The sequence below is a fragment of the Cynocephalus volans genome, chromosome 12, assembly GCF_027409185.1.
Source record: "Cynocephalus volans isolate mCynVol1 chromosome 12, mCynVol1.pri, whole genome shotgun sequence".
NCBI lineage: Eukaryota > Metazoa > Chordata > Mammalia > Dermoptera > Cynocephalidae > Cynocephalus > Cynocephalus volans.
Genome location: NC_084471.1, coordinates 64,295,004 through 64,314,342, shown reverse-complemented (window position 1 = coordinate 64,314,342; position 19,339 = coordinate 64,295,004).

Genomic DNA, 19,339 nt, shown 5'->3' with positions numbered 1-19,339 from the left:
CTTTCTGGACACATGCAAACTACCGAGACTGAATCAAGAACAAATAGAAAACTTGAATATACAAATAACAAACAACAATATTGAAGCTGTAATCAGCAGTTTCCCAACAGAGAAAATCCCATGACCAGATGGCTTACTGCTAAATTCTACCAAACCTTTAAAGAGGAATTAACACAAATTCTCTTCAAACTATTCCAAAAAATTGAAACAGAGGTCACTCTCCCAAACTCATTCTATGAAGTCAGCATCACCTGTCACCAAAACCAAAGATTGAACAAAAAAAGAAAAATATAGACCAATACCTCTGATGAACATAGACATAAAAATCCTCAGTAAAATACTAGCAATCAGAATACTACAACACATCAAAAAAATTATACATGATCAAGTGGTATTTATCCCAGAAATGCAAGAAAGGTTTAACATTTGCAAGTCAATAACTGTGATACATCACATCAACAAAATCAAGGACAAAAACCATACACTTACCTCAATAGATGCAAAAAAAGCATTTGACAAAATGCAATATTCCTTCATTATAAAGACTCTCAACAAATTAGGTACTGAAGGAAAGTATCCAAACACAATAAGACCCATCCAGAATGGGGAAAAACTAAAGGCTTTCCCCTAATAACAGGAATGAGACAAGGATGTCCACTCTCACAACTCCTATTTAACATAGTACTGGAAGTACTAGCCAGAACAATCAGGTAAGAGAAAGAAATACAGGGCATCCAGATTGGAAAAGATGAAGTTAAACTGTCCCTATTTGCAGATTGCATGATCCTATACATAGAAAAACCTACACAAAAACCTCTTAGAGCTCGTTAATAATTTCAGTAATGTTGAAGGATACAAAACTAAGGCCCAAAAATAAATTGTGTTTATATTTTCCAATAATGAGCTAACAGAAGAAGAAATCAAGAAAGTAAGCCAATTTACAGTAGTAATCCAAAATATAAAATGCCTAGGAATCAATTTAACCAAGATGGTAAATGGTCTCTACAATGAGGACTACAAACCACGACTGAAAGAAGTTAAAGAAGACACAAAAAGATGTAGAGACATTCCATGATCTGGGATTGGAAGAATCAATATTGTTAAAATGTCCATACTACCCAAAGCAACCTACAGAGTCAATGCAATCCCCATCAAAATACCAATGACAATCTTCATGGAAATAGAAAAAAGAATCCTAACATTCATATGGAACAACAAAAGACACCAAATAGCCAAAGCAATTCTGAGAAAAAAAAAAAAAAGTTGCAAGCATAACACTACCTGACTTCAAATTATATTACAAAGCTATATTAACCAAACAGCATGGTACTGGCATAAAAATAGGCACTTGGACTACTGAAACAGAACAGAGAACCCAGAAATCAACACACATACTTAACAGTCAATTGATATTTGACAAAGGAAACAAAAACATACATTGGGGAAAAGACTGCATCTTCAATAAGAGGTGCTAGAAAAATTGGATATCCATATGCAGAAGAATAAAACTAGACATGCACCTTCACCTTATACCAACTTAAAATGGATTAAAGAATTAAGTATAAGACCTGAAATTGTAAAACTACTTAGGAAAAATGTAGGGGAAACACTTCAGGAACTAGGGCTCGCAAAGACTTTATGAACAAAAGCCCAAAAGCACAAGCAACAAAAGAAAAAATAAACAAATGTTACTATGTCAAACTAAAAATTGTCTGCACAGCAAAGGAAACAATCAACAGAGTGAAATGACACCCTACAGAGTGGGAGAAGATATTTGCAAGCTATACATCTGACAAGGGATTAATACCCGGAATATGCAAAGAACTCAAGCAATTGCACAGTAAAAAAGCATATAACCCAATTAGAAAATTGGCAAAGGAGCTGAATAGACATTTTTCTAAGGAAGACAAACAAATGGCCAACATGAACTTAAAAAAATGCTCAACATCACTAATCATCAGGGAAATGCAAATTAAACCATATTGAGACATCACCTCACCCAAGTTAGACTGGCTATAATGAAAAAGGCATAGAATAACAAATGCTGGCAAGGATCTGGAGAGAAGGGTACTCTCCTACACTGTTGATGGGACTGTAAATTAATACAACCACTTTTGAAAACAGTATGGAGGTTTCTCAAACAATGACAGATAGATCTTCTATACAATCCAGCAATCCCACTTCTAGCTATATACCCAAAGGAATGGAAATCATCATTTCAAAGGGACACCTGCACTCTCATGTTCATCACAGCTCTATTTACAATAGCCAAGATAGAGAACTAACCTAAATGTCCATCGATGGATGACTGGATAAAAAAATGTGGGGTGTGTGTGTGTGTGTGTGTGTGTGTATTATATATATACACATACATACCATGGAATACTACTTTGCCATAAAAAAAGAATGAAATTGTGCCATTCACAGCAACATAGATGAGCTTGGAGAAAATTATGTTCAGTGTAATGAGCCAGGCACAGAGGGAAAAATACCACATGTCCTTACTCATAAGTGGGAGCTAAGAGAGAAAGAAGGAAGGAAAGAAAGACCAGAGTAGTGTGTTGGACTTGCAGAGGGAGAGAGCATACCTAGGGTTGCAGAGTTGGGTGATGAAGGGGGGATGGTGGAGGGGGGTGGGATTAATTGGATGGTGGACACAGGGAATAATCTCAATTTGTGGCAGTGGGCATGCTGATAGTATTGATCTGGCCATCACATCTTGGGCACAAGAGGTGATGCTCAGCTTTGTACTCCATGAATATGCATAACCAATAAAAATTTTTAAAAAGCCACTCCAAAGTCTTAGACGAAACAACTGCTCCACCAGATAACCAGACATAAATGCAGGGATAGTAGAAACATAAAAAAATAAGAAAATATAACAGCACCAGAGGAATACAATAATTCTCAAATACCATATCCCAAACAACAGGAAACCCTTGAAATGTCTGAAAAAGTATTCCAAGAAACAATCTTAAGGAAACTGAGTGAGATGCAAGAAGACTCAGATGACGCGATGAAGTGAGAAAAACAATCCAGGACATGAAGGACAAAATTTACCAAGAGATAAATGCCCTAAAAAAAATGAAGCAGAACTCCTGGAACTGAAGGACTCATTCAACAGAATAAAAACTTCAATTGAGAGCTTAAGCAGCACACTAAAGCAAGCAGAATAAAGAATTTCTGATCACAAAGAAAGACTTTTTGAAATAACCCTAGCAGAGAAAAAAGAAGAGAAAAGAACTTAAAAAGTAAGAAAATCCTTGATAGCTATCAGACAACCTTAAGTGCACAAACATCTGAATCATGGGCATTCCAGAAGAAGAGGAGAAACGAAAAGGAATTGAATACCTATTCAGCAAAATAAGCGGAAAACTTCCAGCTGTTGATAGAGATACTGACTTCCAGATCCAAGAGGCTAAATGAGCCCCAAACAGATTCAATCCAAAAGGATCTTCTCTGAGACACATTGTAGACCTACTGTCAAAAGTCAAAGACAGAAAGAAAATCCTAAACACAGCAAGAGAAAATTGTCAAGTCACCTGTAAGGAAGTCCCCATCACATGAACAGCAGACTTCTCAGCAGAAACCCTACACACCAGATGAGAATAGAATGATAGATTCAAAGTACGTAAAAACAGAAACCAAACAAACAAACAAAAAAACCCAGCCAGCCAGTACTTACTGAGTACTTACTATAACCAGTAAGGCTATCCTTCAGAAATCAAGGAGAAATAGTGCATTTCCCAGACAAACAAAAACTGAGAAAATATCACCACATGATCAGCCCTATAAGAAATCCTCAAGAGAGTCCTTCATCTAGAATCCAAAAACTGATAATCACCACCATGAATACATGAGAAAGAATAAATCTGAATTGTAGAGCAGATATGCAAAGAAGAAAGAGAAAAAAACTATATCATACCACCTCAAAAAACAATGAAAACTGAAGACAAATGATACAATGGAAAGAAAGGAACAAAAGATTTTAAAAACAACCATTCAAAAACACTTAAATGACAGTAGTTACACAATAACTTTCAATAACAACCCTAAATGTAAATGGATTGAACTCCCCACACAAAACACATAGACTGGCCAGGTAGATTAAAAATCTAGACCCAACTATATGCTGCGTACAAAATCCCAACTCACCTGTAAAGATTCAAAAAGACCAATAGTGAAAGGATGAAACTGTAAAACTATTAAAAGAAAACAGGGGAAACACTTCAAGGTGTGGGACTGGGCAAAACTTTATGAAAACAACCCCAAAAGCACAAGCAACAAAAGGAAAAATAAACAAATGGGATTATATCAAACTTATAAGCTTCTGCATGGCAAAAGAAACAATGAACAGAATGAAAAGACAAGCTATAGAGTGGGAGAAAATTTTTACAACTATGCATCTGACAAAGGATTAATATCCAGAGTATACAAGAAACTCAGACAACTTTAAGAGTAAAAAAAAAAAGTAACCCAATTTTTAAAAATGGGCTAAGGAGCTGAATAGGCATTTCTCAAAGGAAGATATATACAAATGGCCAAGACACATGAAAAAACGTTCAACACCACTCAACATCATGAATGTTTCATCAATGAAACAATAATTAGTTTTTTGAGAAGATAAACAAAATAGACAAACCATTAGCTAGTCTACCTAAAAAAAGAAGACACAAATGACAAAAATCAGAAATGAAAATGGACACATTACAGCCAATACCACAGAAATACAAAGAATCATTGGAAACTATTATGGGCAACTCTATGCCAATAAATCTGAAAACCTGGAGAAAGTGGATAAATTCCTGTACTCCTACAAACTACAATGACTGAACCAAGAAGACACAAAAAACCTTAGTAGACCAATAACAAGCAATGAGACTGAAGCAGTAACGTCCAGTCTGCCAACAAAGAAAAGCTCAGGACCGGATGGTCATCACATATTGTATACAGCATGCATAGTCAACTCTGTACGTACCCCACAAATATGTATAATCAACTATGTTTCGACAATAATTAATTAAATAGTTAAGTTAATACCAAAAAAAATGTATAAAATTTTATTGACTTAAAAATGTAAAACAAATATGTGCATAGAATTATAACCTTGCACTATTTGCATCAATTTTTAGTTTTGGGTGGACAGCAACTGACCTTTATGTTTAAATCAAACATGGAGACTTTCTATCAAAATCGTGGAATAGATGGTACCCAGCATCACCCTCTACCACAATCAAGCAATTTACAACTAATAAAAAGCAATGACTGTCAAGCTGGGGCCACTAGATCTCAGGGGAGGTGGAGGAGAGACCTGCAGAGTCCATGAAGGTGGGAGAAGCCATGATGAGAAAAAGAAAGGATTCCTCTGACCATTTCAAGCCCCAGCCACTTCAAGGCTGGCCCTGGTGAGCACATTGAGCAAGAGTTGGTAAAAGCTGCTGCTGTGCTCTTCATGTGATGCTGCTTGGAGACTGCAGGGGAGAAGAGGGCCTTCGTGACCCCCAGGACAGCTAGACCACTCACAGGGTTCCCATGGACCAACATAGGATTGAGGAGGCACAGACAACTGAGAAAAAGGAGCCACTCAGAGGCCAGTGAGTCATCACAATGGACCAGCACACAATCTGTCGCACGTGACGTTTTTGGAGTGCAGGTGGTGGGGGAGATTGGCCCTTGGGGAACATTGGGGCACAGCAGGAACAGCTGATCTGCCCTCCGGTCAGCACAGACAAGTCAATGGAGACTGGTCAGGAATATAGAACTGCAGCGGTATAATTTGCCAAAAAGCCTGATGCCCAGACCAGAGTTTCTACACAACCCAGGTGTACTGGACCTCACAAGACCCAGAAGAGCTTACAAGGTCGACAATTAAAACTTGAGCTGCACAAAAAGCCTTCCCAGAGAATCAGCAGCAAAGCAGCAATTTAGGTCAACGACAGGGCTCAAGCGCTGGTACCCAGAGGAAGTTCCCCCATTTCAGAAGTAACCAAAGGACAACAAATTAGTTCCAGTGCAGAGTTTAAGTGGTGGGAATGGCTGACAATCCAAACCAGAACTGAAAGGAAAAACAAAAAACCCACAGATCAGAGACAAAGTTCTGATATTAACCAGTAAAGGTCTAACACCACCAAAGAAGACCTATAGAACCTGGAAGGACTGGAAGCCCCCTGAGCTCCCAAGCCCGAGTGGAGAAGGCCTTGGGCCTCAGCCACGCCCCCCCAACGTCCACCTCCAGCCCAGCAACAACCACCAGGCTGCCACCAAAAGCACCCTGAGCTCCCAAGCCAGGACAGTGGGAGACCAAGTGCCTTAGCCATGCCCTCCACCAACATCCACACCCAGCACAGCAATGACCAAGCCACTGCTGGAAGCACCCCAGACTGCCAGGGTTGGGGGCCAAGGGCCACAGCCACACTCCCCACAAAGTCCACATTCAGCCCAGCCATGACCAAGCCACCAGTGGAAGCCCCCTGGGCTGCCCTGCTGGAATGAGGAGGGTTGCCACAGGCCTCAACCATGCCCCCCTTCTTCCTTCTCCTCTCATCCTATCCCTGTTCCCTTTCCCCTCTCCCTCTCCCCCCAACTGGTCCACAAGAACATCTTAGAATGTAAAAAATAATCATAATAATAAATAAATAAAATTTTTAAAAAATAAATTAATAAATGAACTGTGGAAAAACTGAACATAAATTCCACTAACTATTTTTGATGTCTCATATGAAGAATGGTCACCAGGAGAGAAAGCTGCTCAAAATAGAGATAGAGTGACTGTTTTTTCTGTGGCTTGGGATAACAGGACTTCATCCAACTCTGGCTTCCCTCAGGGAATACTGAGCACTTCCTCCCCTGAGTTTAACCAAAATATCCTTAGGCAATGTGCAGAGAACCAAGACTCTTGTCATCTGATTCTTATTGTTTTGCTCATGACCTATTGTTTCATCTTCCTGTCTCCAAAGATACTCTCCCCACTGACATATGTTTAAAGCTTTTATGTGAAAAAGTCCATTCCAGTTCATTACGCTATAGATTAATTAGTGACTTTTAAACCTGGGCTCCTAAGAGACTCTTTGGTTTATTCAGTCAGTTGATTCATCCACACCTGTTGCAAACTACATGGATATATCTATTGCTATTCATGTAAATGTAAAATTTAATGGGAGACCTGCCTGCCTGTTCAGAAAGGCATATTTTTTCCAACCTGAAGAGAGTTCTTATCATTTTCTACAGTCTTTCCATTTTCTAAGTTAACCACAATACATGGACATTTTTCCTCCTAATAGGGTAGAACAATTTATATGGAATTTGTTTCTAGTAAAGTTCTTAAGAGGAAAAGTGACAAGCACTTAATGGGTATTGGTTACTAAGGAGAATTTTTCCACTTGCAGAATTTTTGTGAGTACTATTGGGGTGCACAAAAAGAATGTGGTTAGGTCTACACTTACTTGCTTCCAGTCATCCATTTCTGCCCATCTTTGAGTCACACTAAGGACCATTGTGGTTCAAGTGTGCTCAGAAACCATGAAGGACCATCAGGAAGGTGAGTATAATTAAGTTTGTTATGACAGATATCCCCTTAGAGGATCAAACTCAGGTCCTAAATAATGTTGATTAATACTCCAGAAGAGGAATCAGATAATTCTGAAATATCACCTTGTCCTATGACATGTGACATGACTTTGAACAAGATCTTTGATTGATGTTCATGGTAGGGAGAAGGATTAAGAGCAGAAACAAATGATTTCTAGAGGATAAAGTCTATGAAAGGTCTGAGAAAACCCTCTTCTTCTCAATCCAGTGAAAATGTCTCCCCCCCGGTGATTTGCACTACACAATTTGAATCACCAAGTTGAGTATATAACCTTCTTTAATGGGCTTTATTTTTACAACACACTGTCCCCATTAGACTACCAATGGACACATTAATTTAAAACTTTTATATTCTATTGTGTAAGAGTTTATTAATTTCTTTTCCTGGTAATATTGAGATATGGATAAAAATTCTGACTGAGAACTCTGCATTACCTGAGATGGAACCAGCTAATAGGTAACAAGAGGCAGAGGCAGCTCCAGTTCCCTGCTGTGTTGTCTGAAAACACATAGCAGGGGCATGGTCCATCCCTCACTGGAAAGGGAAAAGCCATATTTTCCTAGGCTCAGGGGAAACACACTTCAAAGCTATTTGTGGGAAATATTTTCTGAAAACCGAGTCAAAACCATTCTTGCAAAAAACTAATAGGAGTCTTCTGGGAGGATCCTGTCCCATTTAATTAATGGAAGAAAGAAGGAGCCCTGGAGACTTGAGTACAAATGGAAAACATTTGAGTAGCTACAATGTGATTAATTATAGATTGTTAAAGAACCATTGTTTGCCTGTTATTGGCCCTGATTCAGATAGAAATAATTGACAGATACTTTAGTCAGGCAGTCAGAGGTGGCACCATATAAAAGACTGATTATCTCCTTGGAAGATACGGGAAACAAGACTAGGGAAAAGTCAATTATCCATGTCCTCACCATTTGTCCAATCATGAAAAGCTTATATATGGGTAAAATAGACAGGTAAAAGGGCAGTTATTTTGAAATATTTAGGACTAAGTCTCTACAGTCAAGCTGCTTTCTTGCATCTCCCTACTTTACCACACCCTACATGGATAATATTTGAGGTAGATAAGTTTCAGGTTGCCTAAAACTTGTGAGCCTCGGGTTTCTCACCTGTAAAATGTGGATCATAATACTACATCCCTCAGAGAGTTGATGTGAGGATTATCCAATATAAACCATGTAAAGTGTTTAGCACAGTATCTAGCGCATAGTAAATGTTCCAGAAATGTTAGCTGTTATCCTAGTAAGATCTGCAAATTAATCTGAAGAGAGGAAAATAGATCTCCTTATCCAGAAGCATCTTTTATCAGATGGAATTTTATCATCAGAAATGTATTTTTTGATTAAAAACAAAATATCTCTAGAATCAATAGTTCAACATTATTGCCAAGTTTGAACACTTAGTATTGATCCATTTTTCAAATTTACGAGAAAGATATCTGACAACAGCTTTCCGAATAATAAGGCTCATTCATTTATTAAGTGGATACCCTTTTATTAAGTAAATTACTCATTTATTAAGTTTTTCAGAATTGTATAGACTGAGGGACAGAAATAGGTAAGCTAGTTATCATCAAAAGCTAGAGAACACATTTGAGTTAGAAAATATGATAATCAGAAAACGGACTCAAAGCTTTTTTTCCTACATTTGTATAGTATAGAAAATATGTAATTAAGATTCAAGAGAATCTTATTTTCCATTTATTTTCCTGCCACTAGTAACTTCCAACTATCTGTTCTCAACTTCAGAATAGGGGGATTGAACAAAATGGTTGACAATATCAGCTGCATTTAAAATTTTATCAATCTGTTCATAATCTGGAAGAAATAGCTAGATTAGTAGGGCAGTTTAAATGGAGGTATCCTGAACTGGCACAATATTTTAAAAGGTCGGGGCACCAAGACAAGCCCAGAAGAGAATTTGAAGGCTGTGTGCAGTTGAGGAGTGAGCTCAAGGAGAGATGGATGAATTAAGAAATTTTGTCAGGATACCATTCTACAAATTGCAATGAAATGACGAGTCTAAATATATTTGGAAAGAAGGGAACACACAATGTATTACAGCTATAAGAGCTCTATTAAGGATGAATAGGCTTGCCAAGGAAGCACTACTTGTGAAATTCAGGAAGTCTTTAAAATTTTGAATTTAGTTGTGAGTAGACAACCTTAGGGACATCTTAAAGAGATATTGCAAAGGGCAGAGCTATGATTGCAGTAAAGGAAAGAGTGAAAAGGAAACCAAACTTTACTTAACCTAAGAGGGTAGGATATCAGCACTATGGCAGGAACAACTCCTGTTCAAGTTAAAATGTCCAGCCTTTTTGTAATATTGATAATGTGTCAAAAACTAGGCTAAAAGCTTTGTTTTTAATATTATATAATCCTCACAACGATTCAATGAGGAAAGTGGTATTATTTACTGCAGAACCATTATTTGCATTCTGATCTGACTGATTCCAAAGCCCCAGACCCTCACCACCACCATTTATAAAACAGCCTAAGCAATTGCACTCTGCCTATCCAGTAATTAACTTTCCAGCAGCCTCAACCAACCTCCTGGAGAAGAATTACGGTTGTGGGGCTCAAGGGCTGACATGGACCTCATGAAATCCAACCTTCTAGCTTCTCATTTCCACAAAACAATTCTGCACACTAGCCCATAAAAATGTAAAAATTAAGTCTGATTTACTCTTAGACCCAGCCAAAGAGACCTGGTGTCAGTTCAGGAACTCACTCCCAAAAATTATCTTTTTATCTTACTGATGCCAAAAATAGCTTCAATAAGTTTAGAACCTTATTGGAGATAAGTAACTAAATGGAAATAGGTGAATAATGCAAGGCTTCCAAGTGAACGTGTTTCAGATACAGTGTAATCAGCCAATTGATTTTTACACATAAAATGCTTGGTCATACTTATTTACTTACCAAATATTTATTTAACTCCTCCAGAATACCAGACACATTGCTAGGCAATGCATTGAGAATAGTGAATAAAACAAGCAAGGCCTGTGTCCTTTGAGACTTGCAATGTAAAGGGGACAAAAATTAACAAGCTGAAAAGAAAATACATAACTACAAAGAGTAAAGGAGTGCCATAAGAAAAACATAAGAACACAGAACTGGAAACCCAGAGTTTGCAGGTGTTTTTCAGAGAACATAGCCAGGTGGGACCTTTATGTAGAGGTCACAGTCATGGTGTCACCTAAAAATTATAAAGAATAGGCATATGTGAAGTTGGAGGAATGAAAAAGGCCACTATAACTGGGACATGCTCAATTAAGGCAAAGCTGATATGGGAGTGGTATGCCGGAGCCAGATCATATGGGAATTTGCAGGCCAACGTAGGGAGTTTGGCTTTTACTCGAAGTATGGAACAAAGCCATTGAAGGGATTGAGGCAGGGGAATGACATCATTCAATGTATCTGTTTAAAAGATTACTTTGGTTGCTGTGTAGAGAGTGAATTTGAGATGATGTTTTGTTTTGTTTTTCCAGTTTTGAAAGTAAAGTGACAAGAAAGGTAATGGTTATTTTAAATTATTTTAAATGAGTATATTTGGCTGCACTGTTGAAAAAAGGCAGACTAAGAGGAGAAGCTTCAGAAACTTCACATCTTTGTAATCAACTCTTTATATTCCACTGCAAGAAGATACATACACAGCGAGGCACACCACGCCAGCACCTCGTGGCTTGCCCAGGGACCCACGGCATGGAGAAGGGGACCAGACTGCCCTCCCTCAACCAGGCACACTGAGCCCACACCTTGGGTCCTGCCCAGTGACCTGAGGCACAGAACTGGGGACCAGACCCTCCTCCCACAACCAGGCACACCACACCAGCACCTCAGGGCCCACTCAGAGACCTGAGGCATGGAGAAGAGAACCAGACCCTCCTCCCACAATCAGGCACACGGCACCAGTGCCTCAGGGCCCACCCTGGGACCAGAGGCATGGAGAAGGGGACCAGACACACCACACAACCAAGCACACCGCCAGCACCAAGGAGCATGCCAAAAACATCACGTCCATGTGGGTGGCCCACCACAGCCACTACAATAACCATGGCTGTTGCAAAAGCAGCTAGACATCACAATCACCATGCAGGTAGTCCGCCAGCCACTGGAGTGCATTGACACAAGGAGAGTCACCAGCAGAGACAAAGAAAAGAAGAGGATGTCTCTTTCCACAAAGCCCATTTCAGAGTGACAGAAGTATCTGCTCTATGATAATATTGGGGGACCTGATCACACCTCTCAGCATTGAACAGATCATCTAGGCAACAAATCAACAGAGTAACCATTATTCTTTCAGAAGGAGAGAAGAAATCTAGGATAATTAGAGGGGGAAGAGGGGAGGGAATGGGGGAAGGGGAAAGATTGGACAAGAGGCAGAAAGAATAACTATGATTTGTAATAATACATATGCTAGTAATATTGATTCGATCAACGTATCTCAATGTTTGACCCCAAAAATATGTATAATCGATTTTGATTCAATAAATACGACAAATTTAATTTTAAAAAGAAGATACATAGTATTTATGACTAGAAAGAGTATTACCCTTAATTCTAAAACTCTGTATGTGAGGTTTTCAAGATGGCGGTGGCTGCGGTGGTTGGCGCGGAGTAGCTGAGGTGGAATAGGCAGCCACTGGGCCTCAGGCAGCCGGGAAACTTGTGGACCTTCCTCTCGCCATCTCTTAAGGAGGACTGCTGCGGCTGGCCAGTCGTGGGGGCTGACCGCCACTTTGCCCCCGGCAGGAGAGGCTGCCTCATTTACAGGCAACAGCTTTGAAGTGTGGAGCAGGAAAAGAACTATTTCTTAGCTGCAAAAGCGAGTCTCGAAACAGGGAACACGGCACCAGGGCTGCTGTGGATGCAGACAGGATCCCAGAGGCCAGGGCCACGCTGAAGGTGGCCAGCTGCCCTATTCAGAATTCAAGGTTTCAGGCCGGCATAAAAGAAGATTCCTAGGAGCGCCCAAGCCATGCCACGGGACCGAATGAACAGCCCGAGGCGGCAGCGGCTGAGAATGGGTAAGGCGACAAAACAGAGGCAGAGAGTGAGCACCCGACCTGGGACAGCCCTGTGAGTGACCGCTGACCCAGCCCTGCTCGGGGGGCTGATACCCACCCGGCTTCCGCCTGCATCACTGGGTCACTCACCGCCCCGGGGATGCCTCCATTTTCCCAGGTGCTGGCAGCTCCGGCTTGGCTCGGCTTGGCTCCTCACTGAGCCTTCACACTTGCTTGGCCCGGCGCATGGCTTCCCGGGACCTGCGGGCCAGCCTCCCCTCCCACTTCCTCCGCGGTTCTCTGGCGGGGCAGGTGGCGTGGGGCATCCCCGGCCAGTGTCAGGAGGGCAAGGAAGTACAGGCGGGGCCGACTGTCACTCCACCACACCCTGGACTCCGGCCCCCGGTAAACTTCCTGTTACAGGGAGACAGATATCATCTCTGCGGCCACCAGTTCGAAAAACTGCCTAACCAATTTCTGGATGGGAACAGTGTGGTAGGAGAGTTCCCAAGTCCGCTTGAACCTGCCGGAGAGCTGGCTGCAGGCGGGAGCTAGACTCGGTCCATGCCGGGGGGATACAAAGGTGAATAAGTCCCAAGAAAGACCTACACAGTGCTACAAAGGCACCCAGAGCGACGGGTCATCTGTTCCTACCAGAAACCTGGTAGACTTCCTGGGTGAGGCGATGCCGAGCAGGGTCTTGTAGGCCCAGCTGATAGACGAGGGTTGCAGAACACACGCCCCAGCCCAGCACGGTGTGCACAGAGTGGGGAGAAGTGCGGCCAGGGAGGCGGAGACTCGACAGAAACCACACACCCTGTGGGGTTGCCACTGCACGATCCAACAACCTGGGCCAGAGCACACGGAACAGGGAGAAGTCCTGCACAGGAAGTGAAAGCTCAACAGAGATCACACACCCTGTGGTACGTGATCCAGCAGCCCAGCAGAGTCCAAGCGGACCAGAAAGGTGGCTCCCCAGAGAGGCCCAAGACCCGAGGAAACCATACACACAAGGCACTAGAGGCCAACTGAGCAGTCACGGAGGTAGCCATACGAAATTGGCAACCACAGCAACATCTTAGTTAGTCATTAGTCTCAAACCGGTGGACTGTGAAACCCCCTGCCGCAATGAATAAACATCAAAAAAAAGATACCAGAAATACAAAAAATCAAGAAAGTACACCACCAAAACTTAATAAATCTCAAACTCTGGATCCTATACAACAAGAAGCCCTTGAAATGACTGACAAGGAATTTCGAGTGATAATTCTAAGAAAACTGAATGAGATACAAGAAAACTCAGCTAGACATCATGATGAAATGAGGAAAAGTATACAGGATCTGAAAGAGGAACTGTACAAGGAAATCAATGTCCTGAAAAAAAATGTAGCAGGACTTGCTGAACTGATGAAGTTATTCAGCGAAATAAAAAATGCAACAGAGAGTTTAACCAGCAGTCTTGTCGAAGTTGAAGAGAGAACCTCTGAACCTGAAGATGGGCTGTTTGAAATAACACAAGCAGACAAAAGAAAGAAAAAAGAATCAAAGACATTGAAGAAAATCTGAGAGAGATATCAGACAACCTTAAGTGCTCAAATATCCGAGTCCAGAAGGGGAGGAAAATGGAGATTGCATTGAAAACATACTCAACAAAATAGTGGTAGAAAACTTCCCAGGTATACCAAAAATCACAGATCTTCAGATCCAGGAAGCTCAACTATCTCCAAATGTATTCAACCCAAAAAGGCCTTCTCCAAGACCTGTCATAGTCAAACTGGCAAAACTCATAGACAAAGAGAGAATCTTAAAAGCTGCAAGGGAGAAGCGTCAAATCACCTATAAGGGAGCCCCAATCAGGCTAACATCAGACTTCTTATCAAAAACCCTAAAAGCTAGAAAGGAATGGGATGATATATTCAAAATACAAAAAAGACAAAGATTGCCAGCGAAGAATACTCTACCCTGCAAGGCTATCCTTCCGAAATGAAGGGCAAATAGTATATTTCTCAGACAAACAAAAACTGCGGGAATTCACTACCACACAACCACCCTTACAAGAAATCCTCAAGGGAGTACTGGGTTTGGTTCCTCAAAAATAACTACCACTGCCATAAAAATCCAAGAAAAATCAAAACCCACTAGTATAATAAAAATGGCATTCATGAAGAGAAAACAAGCAAACAAAAATGCTATCTACAACCTAAGGAACCAACAAACACAGAAACCAAACAGTAAATCAGAAAGCAAGGAACAAAAGACACCTAAGACAACCAAACAACCAATAAAATGCTAGGAATAATCAACACCTTTCAATAACAACTCTTAATGTAAAACGCTTAAACTCCCCAATCAAAAGACACAGACTGGCTGACTGGATCAAAAAGGAGGACCCAACTATATGCTGCCTACAAGAGACCCACCTCACCCATAAAGATTCACACAGACTAAGAGTGAAAGGATGGAAAAAGATTTACCATGCAAACAGAAAAGAAAAACGAGCTGGAGTAGCTATTCTTATATCTGACAAAATAGACTTTAAACTAAAAACCATAAATAGAGACAATGAGGGACACTACTTAATGATAAAAGGACTGATCCATCAAGAAGACATAACAATCATAAATATGTACACACCCAATGTTGGAGCAGCCAGATTTATAAAACAAACTCTATTAGACCTAAAGAAGGAAATAGACACTAATACCATAATAGCAGGGGACCTGAACACCCCACTGTCAATATTAGACAGATCATCTAGGCAAAGAATCAGTAGAGAAACACAAGATCTAAACAAGACTCTAGACCAATTGGAATTGGCAGATATCTACAGAACATTCCACCCAACAACCTCAGAATATTCATTCTTCTCATCAGCACATGGATCATTCTCCAGGATAGATCACATATTAGGTCACAAATCAAGTCTCAATAAATTCAAAAAAATTGGAATTATCCCATGTATCTTCTCACACCACAATGGATTAAAACTAGAAATTAATAACAAATGAAACTCTGGAAACTATACAAACACATGGAAATTAAACAGCATTCTACTTAATGACATATGGGTCCAAGAAGAAATCAAGCAGGAAATCAAAAAATTTATTGAAACTAATGAAAACAATGATACATCATACCAAAATCTGTGGGATACAGCAAAAGCAGTATTGAGGGGGAAATTTATAGCATTAAACCCTCACTTCAGAAGAATGGAAAGATGGCAAGTGAACAACCTAACACTTCACCTTAAAGAACTAGAAAAACAAGAACAATCCAAACCTAAAGTTAGCAGACGGAAAGAAATCATTAAGATCAGAGCAGAACTGAATGAAATTGAAACCCAAAAAACAATTCAAAAGATCAATGAATCAAAAAGTTGGTTTTTTGAAAAGATAAGTAAAATTGACAAACCATTAGCATGGCTAACAAAAAAAAGAAGAGAGAAGACTCAGATAACGAAAATTAGAAATGAAAAAGGCGATATTACAACTGATTCATCTGAAATACAAGGAATCATTCGAGACTACTATAAACAACTATACGCCAACAAATTTGAAACACTGGAGGAAATGGATAAATTTCTGGACACACACAAGCTCCCAAAACTGAACCATGAAGACGTAGAAAATTTGAACAGACCAATAACAATAAAGGAGATTTAAGCTGTTATCAGAAGGCTCCCAACAAAGAAAAGCCCAGGACCAGATGGATTCACAGCAGAATTTTACCAAACATTCAAAGAGGAATTGACACCGATTCTTTACAAACTATTCCAAAAGATTGAAACAGACGCAATTCTCCCAAACTCATTCTATGAAGCAAACATCATCCTATTACCAAAACCAAGTAAAGATATAACCAAAAAAGAAAACTACAGGCCGATATCCTTGATGAATGTAGATGCAAAAATCCTCACTAAAATACTAGCAAACAGAATACAGCAACACATACGTAAAATTATTCACCACGATCAAGTGGGATTCATCCCAGGGATGCAAGGTTGGTTCAACATACGCAAATCAATAAATGTGATACACCATATTAATAAACTCAAACACAAGGACCATAGGATCATCTCTATAGATGCTGAAAAAGCATTTGATAAAGTTCAGCACTCATTCATGACAAAGACCCTCTATAAGTTAGGTGTAGAGGGAAAGTATCTCAACATAATTAAAGCCGTATATGACAAACCCACTGCCAATATCATCCTGAATGGGGAAAAGCTGAAAGCTTTTCCTTTAAGAACAGGAACTAGACAAGGATGCCCACTCTCACCACTCCTATTCAACATAGTGTTGGAAGTACTAGCCAGAGCAATCAGAGAAGAAAAGGAAATAAAGGGTATCCAGATTGGAAAAGATGAAGTCAAACTGTCCCTGTTTGCAGATGACATGATCCTATATATCGAACAGCCTAAAACCTCTACAAAAAAACTGTTGGAATTGATAAATGATTTCAGCACAGTAGCATGATACAAAATCAACACACAAAAATCAGTAGCATTTCTATTCTACAATAGTGAACATGCAGAACGAGAAATCAAGAAAGCCTGCCCATTTACAATAGCCACCAAAAAAATAAAATACTTAGGAATTGAGTTAACCAAGGAGGTTAAAAATCTCTATAATGAGAACTACAAACCACTGCTGAGAGAAATTAGAGAGGATACAAGAAGATGGAAAGATATCCCATGCTCTTGGATTGGAAGAATCACCATAGTGAAAATGTCCATACTACCCAAAGTGATATACAAATACAATGCAATCCCCATCAAAATTCCAAAGACATTTTTCTCAGAAATGGAAAATCTATCCAGACATTTATATGGAATAATAAAAGACCACGCATAGCCAAAGCAATGCTGAGCAAAAAAAATAAAGCTGGAGGCATAACACTACCTGACTTTAAGCTATACTACAAAGCTATAATAACAAAAACAGTATGGTATTGGCATAAAAACAGACACACTGACCAATCGAATAGAATAGAGAATCCAGAAATCAACCCACACACTTACTTCCATCTGATCTTTGACAAAGGCACCAAGCCTATTCACTGGGGAAGGGACTGCCTCTTCAGCAAATGGTGCTGGGATAACTGGATATCCATATGCAGGAGAATGAAACTACATCCATACCTCTCACTGTATACTAAAATCAACTCAAAATGGATTACGGATTTAAATATACATCCTGAAACAATAAAACTTCTTAAAGAAAACATAGGAGAAACACTTCAGGAAATAGGACTGGACACAGACTTCATGAATACGACCCCAAAAGCACGGGCAACCAAAGGAAAAATAAGCAAATGGGATTATATCAAACTAAAAAGCTTCTGCACAGCAAAAGAAACAATTAACAGAGTTAAAAGACAACCAACAGAGTGGGAGAAAATATTTGCAAAATATACATCTGACAAAGGATTAATATCCAGAATATATAAGGAACTCAAACAACTTTACAAGAAGAAAACAAGCAACCCAATTAAAAAATAGGCAAAAGAGCTAAGTAGGCATTTCTCTAAGGAAAATATACAAATGGCCAACAGACATATGAAAAAATGCTCAATATCACTCAGCATCCGGGAAATGCAAATCAAAACCACATTGAGATACCATCTCACCCCAGTTAGGATGGCTAAAATCCAAAAGACTGTGAACGATAAATGCTGGCGAGGCTGCGGAGAAAAAGGAACTCTCATACATTGTTGGTGGGACTGCAAAATGGTGCAGCCTCTATGGAAAATGGTATGGAGGTTCCTTAAACAATTGCAAATAGATCTACCATACGACCCAGCCATCCCACTGTTGGGAATATACCCAGAGGAATGGAAATCATCAAGTCGAAGGTATACCTGTTCCCCAATGTTCATCGCAGCACTCTTTACAATAGCCAAGAGTTGGAACCAGCCCAAATGCCCATCATCAGATGAGTGGATACGGAAAATGTGGTACATCTACACAATGGAATACTACTCAGCTATAAAAACGAATGAAATACTGCCATTTGCAACAACATGGATGGACCTTGAGAGAGTTATATTAAGTGAAACAAGTCAGGCACAGAAAGAGAAATACCACATGTTCTCACTTATTGGAGGGAGCTAAAAATTAATATAAATTCACACACACACATACACACACACACACACAAACCGGGGGGGGGGGGGAAGAAGATATAACAACCACAATTATTTGAAGTTGATACAACAAGCAAACAGAAAGGACATTGTTGGGGGGGAGCAGGGGAGGGAGAAGGGAGGGAGGTTTTGGTGATGGGGAGCAATAATCAGCTACAATGTATATCGACATAATAAAATTTAAAAAAAAAAAAATGAAAAAAAAAAAAAAAAAAAAACGAATGAAATACTGCCATTTGTAACAACATGGATGGACCTCGAGAGAATTATATTAAGTGAAACAAGTCAGGCACAGAAAGAGAAATACCACATGTTCTCACTTATTGGAGGGAGCTAAAAATTAATATATAAATTCACACACACACACACACACACACAAACCGGGGGGGGGGGGAGAAGATATAACAACCACAATTACTTGAAGTTGATACGACAAGCAAACAGAAAGGACTTCGTTGCGGGGGAGGGGGGAGGGAGGATGGAGGGAGGTTTTGGTGATGGGCAACAATAATCAGCCACAATGTATATCGACATAATAAAATGTTTTTAAAAAAAAAAAAAGAAAGGAATTAGAGGAAATA